Raw genomic sequence first — 11,165 nt, forward strand, 5'->3', positions numbered from 1 at the left:
GGCAGTAGACAGAATCGTATAAACGCTACCAATTTAAAAGGACAGATGAAAAATAATTAGTTTCTTCTGTTACGGTGAATAAATGTTTAGGTATGTTAATGTTACTGTTAGTATACTTGTTCATAAAGATGCCTGTTGCAATTATAGAGTACGGGAGGACCCGAAAGTATTTTGCTGTGTGTAAGACGCTTTCTCGATTCTTTCTCTCTCACGTACAGCTGATAAATTTTAAAAAAACTGAAGGTCGCGCCACCACATCGGGTTGCGTCTACGCGTACTGCCAACCGCTCGTGCGGAAAATGTCAAGCGAGGGAAATCTCGGCGATATTTACCTCTCTCTGGATTTGGAATTTTGTTACCTTCAGGGTTTGCAAATGTTATACAGAGTTTTAAAGATAAAATATTACTAAACCTTAAACGGCCAGATAGAGTATGAAATAAAAGGTATCCTATTTTACTTTCAATTCAACCAACGTTCAGGTTTCAATAAATTTGCCAAGTTTGGATGATTGGAACATTTTTTTTTTAATAAACACTATACATTTGTTTTATATGTTTTTCGATAAACTTTTGACACTTTATAGAATATCTATCTATGAGAAAAGATGTATAGCCTACTGCAACGAAATTACTGGTCAATTATTAGAATTTCAAGATGTCACACATTAGTAACGTATATACGGACTGTCTAATCATTTTGAATATTTTTAAAACTTTTAATCACTTTTGTGTCTATGGAAACTAATTAAATCACGTGCAAAAAGTCCCCGCTTTTGTTGTGTTTTATTTTATATGTGTGTTAATGTATTAGCTAAAAGTTAAAGATTAATGATAAATAAAGGGATTGGCATATTAAAGTATTAGCAGGATATTTTAGAATATTGTATTATAGAACGTAATCTGAGTAAAAGGGTCTTGATAATGCTCAATTGAAGACAGTAAGTTCACGCGTTTGTTTTCTGTAATTTAAAACCTACTTACGTCGTATATCTTAGTTATATCAATGTTGTAAATATTTAGTTCAACGTTTATTTATAATATACTGTTTTAGTAAAACCTGAAACCGTAATAAAACTAGGTTTTAAATACATTAATAGTTTGTTTTATTTTCTATGTATAAAAGTTTAGCATTAAAAACCCCACTTCGTATTCAACAATTCTCACAGTAAAATTGATAATCTATTTTTAAAAAGAAACGCGCATACTTTGAAATACAAATATTTGAAAAATGTAACAGTAATAATAAGTTAAAGTTTTTTAAAGCTACAATATTTTCAACACGTCACACGACTTTCATTTTATTAACATTATTTCTTAAACGTTTTACTTAAACGAAATCCGTCTTCGAAATAGTTATGTAAATGTGCACACAAATCGACACATTAGATAGGTTTTAGAACCAATTCATTTTCAAAAAGCAAGTTTCAATATCCACGCTCGTAATCACGTTAGCGTTATAATTAACACTAATAAACTTAAATAACGGCGTATAACAAAAACCAACAGAATGTATGATCAATACGAATGAGTTATCGTTTAGATGGACGGAATTCCATTTGATCCCAAAATCAATAGGGACCTTCCCGGACTAAGAGAAAGCTATGCACGGTACAACAAACTGACAGACTGCTGTTTGACCTTCTAACCAATAGATAAATAAAATTTCGTACGTCCTTCGACCACGAGGAGCCTCTGTACCAATTTTCATGTCCCTATGACTTTTCTATCAATAGCATTCACACTTACACGACTGTCACACTTAGGACTGTTCTTTGACCTTTTGACCTTAACATCAATAGGATTCTTTCGTACAATAAGAGGAAAAGTGGTTTAAGTCTCTGGTACCTTTATATTAAGAGTTGGTTATTTCACAAACGGACAGATAAAATACCTGGACGGACTACTCATTGACCTTTTGGCCCTAAAATCAATAGGTTCATCGGTGGGCTAAGAAGAACTTATGTTTCAAGTCTGTAAGATCTTTCTTTTAAGCGTTATCTCACGGATGGACAGACAGACTGCCTTTGACCTTTTGGCCCAGAAATCAATAGAGGGTTTTCCTTGGACCAAGCTTTAAGTCTTAAGAACCTTTCTATCAAGAATAATCGCACTGACGGATTGAGAGAAGGACGGACAACATGATTTCAAGAAGGCTCTTAACGGTCCTCAACAATTACTGACTGCTATGAACAAATATTTGTACACCAAAAAGAGGATGAAAGCTGTTTGTTTATCCTCCAAATTTCTCCCATCTCAGCAGATTGGCAGGACTCTTCCTCTCGTCTATTGTTGACTGATTGCCGTGCGATTGGACTGTAAATTGCTGACACACCACAGCCAGGAGTCAAATGCTGTGTCACAGTAATTCATGTGTCACAGATTAGATTTGTAGTACAGTATTTTCTACGTAGCATTCGCCATGCAGAGAAGAGTAGGCAGCTGGGTCAATAGCTTTTAGTTCCTGAAATGTTCGAACACTGTGTGATCTGTTTTGATACATGATTGAAATGTATAGCAGGAATAATTAACATGACCTCTCCAAGTTGTTTACGAGTCAAAAATTTGTCTTTGGATCATTATAAACATGTGTAGAACTTCACTGGAAGTATACAACTCTTACACTCTCTTGCTACAGCTTCTGCGTGGTGAGTTACTAACAGACTTGTGGTTGAAGAAGAAAGTAGGATACTCGTGACCTTGAGACGGCCTTGACCTCCTCAGGTCCGTAACCTATCTCAGATCCACAGGCTGGTGCAGCTGCAGCTAAAGTGGGTTCTCCGGCAATTATACTAATTAGCTATTAATCTTGTACACGCTAATCTCTAACTATTTCACTTGTTTGTCAGTGTAGTTTTCGCATATTGATGTCTTTAATCGGTTACTGACAATTACAACTTAAGTGCTCTATCGAAAAATGTACAAAAAGGATAGTTAACACAATGATTTACAAATAAACTATTATGAGCGGTGAAAGTGTGTTGTAAAGTCCGAGTGAAGAATTAATTACTCCACCGTAAGAGTATAATAAGTTATTGAGGTTTCTGTGTACTTAACCTTGTTTCACTAAAGGTTGGGTAACTCCTATGTTATCTTATCTTATCTACTAATGCTTCAGGACAACAGTGTGGAATGCGGCAGTTTCTGCTCTTTCTGATGGTGAAGAAAGATGAACATTCTGTATTTACTTGAGATAGTATCTATGCATCGTAACAAAATCCTAGAGGCCTAAGAGAGCATTCAAATATTGCACTTGTATACTTGTGAAATCAAATGTGATATTTTGAAGACATACGAAAACCTATATAAAACTTTTGGTAGTTCCGAATCGGTTAACAAAAAATATCCAGGGATTCAATACAGGGACTTGTTTAATACCTGCAGTCAAGTTACTGTTTCTTGATTGGTATAGATGATAAAATACGACACAATTAATTGTAAGCAATTCACTCGTCATCCTCGATGGTTTTCGTACTGAGACATATAGAATGTTAAATTGGGTAAAATACAAAGAAATAAAACATACTAGTATCGTGAAAAACAAATTAGTGTTTTTCTTTCGTGTATTAGAAAATACGTAGGGCGCAATGGTTGTGAGAGTTTATATTATATTTTCGCTCTTGCCCGGAGTATTGAGGTTCGTGATCAAAGATCATAAAACCTAACCAATAATACAAACAAACATTACTGGAGATGTAGACAAACCGATTTTCGCGACCGCCGGTGGAGCGGTCTTTACCTGGCGATAAGGATTGTTATCGTCTGTTATCTGCAAATTCCTTGACTTTCTGACTGTATTCACGTTTATTATCTTTAGATACGCACTGTGATAATGCATCTTAAAATAAAAACATTGTCGGTAACAAGTAAACTGTATACAATACAATGTTTCTTGTTTTAACCTCTGAAACGTTGTATATGTACGATTTGTTTTAACAAAGCAAGATTATATATTATTATAAATCAAATTTATGGTCCAGCAGAAACGAGACTATTTAGGATTTTCAAATTGACCCGAATATACATATACATATTTACCCAAAGTAGCGATGTTTCATAGTGATATTTGCCACTCAAAAGATGAGTTAAATTTGTACATATTTTATTATTGTACATTCTTAAAATCAAAATCATACTTGAGGTAAAGTGCAGCAAATTCACATATTTACTATAAGTGTCACATATTATACCCAGGCCGAGGAACCACGATTATGAGTGCTTGATTAGGATGTAACAATGCGATAATATTGTCCTGTAGCAGTTAGAAGTTATATAGCAGTCTTTGTGAAAAGTTTTTTCCCCTTGGGGCGGCCTACTGCCATGCACTTAAGCCTCAAGGGCTTTTTGCGCACCCCGGAAACACACCATGAGGCCCACCAGTTTACAACTTCAGCAGTTCAACAAACCGCCGAAAACAACCTATCAAGTCCTCCTGGGAAAATTCACCACCCCTGTCCAAGCTACCAAAGATGGCATACCGCTCTCTTGCTATTGCAGGGCAATCAAAGAGCAGGTGCTCAGCAGTCTCCTCCTGCTCATTACACCTTCCACAGAGCGGATCCTCCTGAAGAATACCAACTCTGTGAAGATGCTTCCTCAGGTGACCATGCCCCGTAATGAGACCAATGACCTTAGAAGACATTGATCTGTTTAATGAGAGAAGGTCCGAAGCCACCTTGGAGGAAGGTGACTGTAATACCATTCTACTCACTCTCAAACCCGGATGCAACCTCCACCTTCTCCCATGCTCCGCGCGAATCCATTTCGAGACAATCCTAGAGGATTTGTGAAAAGTTGCTAGTTTCTTTCCCATTCGAATAAAATTAGTGGATGTTGTAATGCAAAGCGGTATTGTAGATTTCTTAGATCTAGACTGTTGGAATCACTTCTCACAGACGTTTCGGAGACAGTGCTAGCCACTCTAAAATATATTTCGTGCTCATTTTTTATGTTTGCGCGTTTTAGTTGTGTTTTTGGGTATAAATATGTTTTAGTAACTGGCCTTGTCATCATAAAAATTTTAGCAAAATTTGGTATAATTTAATTTATTGCTTTTTGTGATATTAATGTTTTGATAAGAAACACACACAGACAGATAGATGGAAAATTAAGCATCAGAGACATGTTCGTATGGTGAAGTATTTTTGTCTTGACCTGAGCAATAACGTGGTATACCTTTGTCCTGAGAGTTAAGAAACATTCTGTATACTGCCAACATTATTAAAAGCATCAATGGCTTTGTTATGTAAAAACAATTTATATTAAAATTTATCTAATTACAACTTTATTATTAGTACGTGGACTTTTGAAATATTATAATTTAAATTGTAATATACACATGTTGTAGCTGAATCACATTGAATTTTGCTCCTATTCCTTTCAAAGTTTTGCTCGCCTTTCAGGACTAGTTCAGTTTAGGAACTCACGAAGAAAAACGCTTTAGCTATTTATTATTATTATATACATACATATATATATATATATATATATATATATATATATATATATATATTATTCTTTCATTTAAAATAACGCCCCCCTGACATGGGAATTACCCATGAGGCTGTAATCTGTAAGCGTTCACCTTTATGAAAATTGTGAAAGCAACTTAAAAATGTAGTGGTGCATATTTGATAACAAACAAGATACAGGTAGGTACGTTTGCATTTATTTTTTTAATAAAGAACGCTCGTAAGAAAAATTAAATTTCATTATAAGGCTTTCTCTTTGTAATTTAGAGGTCTTCTTTTCCCATTTTAGTGGTCTACCAAAAAAGCGGTTTCTCGAAAGTAACAGCGTCCAGAGTCTCTCGCCAGAATTCACTTAAAATTATTTCAATCTCCTTACCTTGTTTATTTTTGGAAGGTCCACTTAAAATATAAAGCATTCAATTTTACCCTCCTCTCTTCAGACGATTCGCCCCTTTTCGTCATGTAAAATTGCATACTATCAATATCACTGGGTCAATAAAAATTCAAATAGTTATTTATTTTGATTAGAATTTTGTATGAACCTTTTCATAAGTGTAAATTATCAGAAAAGTCGTGTAGTAGTCTATAGCCTGGCTTTCATTCCAATCCTTTCGCTTTCATGAGATATCGAAAAAGAGAAATGAATTCCGCTCATATCTCATTCAACAGACTCAGTTATGCAGGTCTTGCATGTTAACGTGTATAGTCTGCGCCCTTTCAGCAAGCTGTAGGCACTGCTTTCACGCCATTCTCCATCCGGCCTGTTGTCAAGGTCATGTGAAAGCAAAACACTTTCCCGAATTGGCGCTCAAATTTTGGCTCAAACTTTTTTGGATTATCTAATACAATTTCTTACACAATCAGTATTTTATATTTAAAATCGTCTCCAATCCAAAATTCCAAAGAAGGATCTGCTGGCAAGTTGCGTACACCTTGATGATGAGCTAGGTTAACGAATTTGGAAATGCTTGTCCAGATGTCACCACTCAGAAGCTACTTGAAAGTTCGTCGTCGAACGCAGATCCTGCCCTGCAGTGAGTAGTCAGGTGAGGCGAGAGCGGCCTGAATGTCGCCGGAAGTGGTCCAGAGACCGGAAGTGCCGGTAAGGTCACTTGCAACTTGAACAGCAGGCTATTTTCAGGCTTTTTTCCGAGAATACAGTTTGTCCGAAATATCGTTTCCTTGTAACGGATTTAGTCGATAAGATAATGAATAGAGGAAACCTCAGCCACACTCAACTTCCCGTTGTTTAATGTAATGTGTTTTTGTTAACGTTTAATGTAATATGTCGTGCAAACATTGTCCTGGTGTAATTCACTTTAGAACGCCTGAACTGGCTGTGTCTTGATTTTAGCTCCACAAGGACACTGTTAAACCTAAAAATACTTTTACGTTTTCATTTTCAATCGTAGCTTTATACGCATCCTAAAACATTTATAGCTTTTTATGTTTTTATTATTCATTAAAGAAATTTAAACCTTTTTTTAATTTGTCGGTTGCATATTCAACACGTATGTAATGTACAAGAAAACCCAAAAAAAAAGTTTGGATGCGTATTAAACATATATTTTTAATGTTATATTTACAATAATTATACAAAGAAAAATAAGGTGTACAGTTTTCGAAGTTTTAAACTCTGGAAATGACAATCGACATTATAATGTCGATCTAACACGCACGTGTTTGAATGTTCATATATATATATATATATATATATATATATATATATATATATATATATATATATATATATATATATACTGCCACCACTATTTATATACCATTTCGAACAGAAAGAATTGTTTAATTCAATGGTAAAATTAGTTTTGTTGTTTTTGCAACAGTGATCTTACAGTGCCGTTATAAAACTTCCCAGAAGATCGTCATCTACATTTTTTAATTATATTTAAAAACTAGAAGAAATTTCATGCAGATTTTAAATAAAAAACGAGTCAATATAAGTACTAATAAGAGTGTACGTGACAGTTTGAAGTTTTTGAGCAAATTCAGTTTTTTGATCGCAGTTAGTGAACGAACTTACCAATAATCAACTTCACCACATTCCTTGGTCTTTTTACTACGCACAACTTTGTAAATTTCATCTTTGCTGAAGATCCCTTCACTGTGCATATGGAACAACTGTATACACCACTGTGTGACCGGTGGTATTGAAGACTATGAAGGCGCATCAGCGCTAGAGTACGCCAAAGAATTACTGCAATAAAACGCTGATTAAGCAATTAAATCTCTTCCTGAATGGCCTCCTCTTTTTGTATATGCAACTCCTCGAAGGTTAACGACGCCAAGTTCGTCGTAGATGCAATTCTCCACCAACATTTGATAGATGGAAAATTCAGATAGGCATGGCAAAATTGGCAACGAAAGCACAAATCCCAAACATATCAAGGGTAACTAAAGGACCTTGATATGCTTAAAAAATTTTTTTTTTAATTCATTCTTTAGCATTTTAAGAATCATTTAATACCAACAACACTACCACCACTTATTCTGGTTAACCTATCAGAATTTCATGTTTTATATGAATTTATTCTTCCTTTACATCAACCTATACAAAATCAAAATTAGACTTGCTGTTACACTGAATTTTTGATTTTTTTCTCTTCCTTTCCAACAATGCATTGCAAATAGTGGGTTATTTATTTAAAGTTTTTAATTTATGAACACCTTTTGTACACCCCTCTGAACTTAGAATGCGTCTAAAGTCAAACTGGATTAAGTAAACTGGAAATATTTTAAAATTCCTGTTTCTATATGCAATTGTTTAAAACTTAGCAGGATATTTTTTAAATCCTGTTTACATGCGTCCGGATATAATTTATCACTTAGGGGGTTGGGTCGCAAACTTTCACTTTTGTCGTTATGTTTGTCCGCACGATATATTGAGAACGGGCCGCGGTACAAGAACCTTGAAATGTTGCATGCATCTTCTTGTTACACGAGCAACGTCGATTTTGATGACGGAGCATGTACCTCGTTCTATCCTTACAGCAAAGCATATAGATTGTAACAAGACAACACGTGGTCTAGCCCTAGCGTACTTCCAACCTTGTACCTTCTTTTCTAATTGAGCAACATCGATTTCGATGACGAAGCATGTACCTCGTTCTAACCCTTACAGCATATCATATAGATTGTAACAAGACAACACGTGGTCTAGCCCTAGCGTACTTCCAACCTTGTACCTTCTTTTCTATTTCAGCAACATCGATTTCGATGATGGAGCATGTAACTCGTTCTACCCTTACAGCAAAGCATGTAGATTGTAACAAACAACACGTGGTATAGCGTAGTCCTACCTTGTACCTTCTTTTCTATTTCAGCAACATCGATTTCGATGATGGAGCATGTACCTCGTTCAACCCTTACAGCAAAGCATGTATAGATTGTAACAAACAACACGTGGTATAGCGTAGTCCTACCTTGTACCTTCTTTTCTATTTCAGCAACATCGATTTCGATGATGGAGCATGTACCTCGTTCTACCCTTACAGCAAAGCATGTAGATTGTAACAAACAACACGTGGTATAGCGTAGTCCTACCTTGTACCTTCTTTTCTATTTCAGCAACATCGATTTCGATGACGAAGCGTGTACCTCGTTCTAACCTTACAGCAATATCATATAGATTGTAACAAGACAACACGTGGTCTCGCCCTAGCGTACTTCCAACCTTGTACCTTCTTTTCTATTTCAGCAACATCGATTTCGATGATGGAGCATGTACCTCGTTCTAACCTTACAGCATATCATATAGATTGTAACAAGACAACACGTGGTCTCGCCCTAGCGTACTTCCAACCTTGTACCTTCTTTCTATTTGGGCAACATCGATTTCGATGACGAAGCATGTACCTCATTCTAACCTTACAGCACATCATATAGATTGTAACAAGACAACACGTGGTCTCGCCCTAGCGTACTTCCAACCTTGTACCTTCTTTTCTATTTCAGCAACATCGATTTCGATGATGGAGCATGTACCTCGTTCTACTCTTACAGCAAAGCATGTAGATTGTAACAAGACAACACGTGGTCTAGCCCTAGCGTACTCTTACATTGTTTAATAATGTCAAATGTTATGAATCTATTCCTATTTTATATAATAAAATAACACCAATCAGATTAACCCGGTCGGTTTATTAATCAATTCTATCCAATAAATAATTCAGAAACAGTCCACACCAATTCGCGATTTTTAAATGTTCACATCTTCTTTAATATAAATATTTGATTGGGTTTTTAAAATTCTACGCAATCTTAACTTTGTTTGATGTTCTTAGTAAGATAAGATAGATAATACATGAGGATATTATATATGTGACACTAGAGCGACCTTCGTTCTCAGTCCAACTGCTCGCGCTCGTATTAACTCATCTCCTGCACCACTTTGGGTTTGTGACATATGAGGTTGCTCTGACATGACGAACGCCAAGGAGCCTCAATATAGTACAGTTGGGAATGGTTTGTAACAATACCAGTGCTAAGCCCAGGCGAATACATCTCTACACAAGCGTTGTTATCTGTAAGTTTGATTCTCTATTTGCTGTATAATACCGTTGATTTGTAATTTTACAAATTTCAGTTATGTGATGATTTTGTTTTGCGTTTTGAAGCAACACTTTTTTCTGAATAACTTAGATGAGTTTGTTAAAATCCGGCAAAATCATTAGTAAAAGGATAGAGTTTTTGCATAAAGTTGTTTTCGGCAGTTTTTCAGTTCACTCCAAAGAAAGTAAATAACACAACGCTTGGCCGGTTTCTAGCTAAAATAGTTTCCGAGAGAATTACAATATAATTTGCATCTCTTAATAACGAATGGTGAGCTATATGGTGTAAGACTTACATTTGTTGGGTCTTTTAATTTTAAAACAAACGTAGGCGTTGTAGAGGTAAAATATGAATTTATTATGTCAGATTTTAGGCACCTCCTTTTGTCTGAGTTTATAAAAAATCCTCGGAAGAACTTTAAGGCTGGGCTTCGGATAATGAGGCTTTATGTAGAGTTTTTATTATTCGGAACATTAAATGTAACATTGTTTAAGGCTGTAACAAACAAATTAGAATATAAAACTTATGGTTATGAACCATTGTTATTATTTTATAATTGAAAGTCGTTTCAATTATACAGATCCGAACAAATTTTAAACTGAAACCTGTTTCAATGGTAATTTTGTCTTCACTTATTATTAGGCTAATTTTTATTTTATTTTCTATTTTTTTAGTAGGTAAGGTAAAATAAGGTTTTATTTAATTTCATTATTAATATTATAGCAGGTTTCCCTTCGTTAACTAATTACAGTGAGTAAGAAGAGGGTGAAAAATTTAGGGGTCCTGTAAAAATAAAAGATTACACTAAAAAATAAGGCCGACCCTGAGATGGTGGTACATATTCGTACAAGTCTAGAGTTATCACCTCTACCGAACCGTACGTCGGATGCATCAAGAACGTCCAGGAGTTATCTAATTTACATCTTTATTTAGAAATAGAACATCTTCCTTCACAATCCTGCATCTTCCTGCAACGATTCTTAACTTATCATCTAACTGAACTGTTCCAAATTACTTGCTCACTTTGAGGGCTTCCTAGTCACAAGTTTGTATTAATATTATCTGGATGTGCTCTTCGAAGATAAATAACAAGGACGACCTTTTTTCGACATTTCTTGATCCCTTGGT

This window comes from Homalodisca vitripennis, chromosome 4 (genome assembly GCF_021130785.1).
Source record: "Homalodisca vitripennis isolate AUS2020 chromosome 4, UT_GWSS_2.1, whole genome shotgun sequence".
Taxonomy (NCBI): domain Eukaryota; kingdom Metazoa; phylum Arthropoda; class Insecta; order Hemiptera; family Cicadellidae; genus Homalodisca; species Homalodisca vitripennis.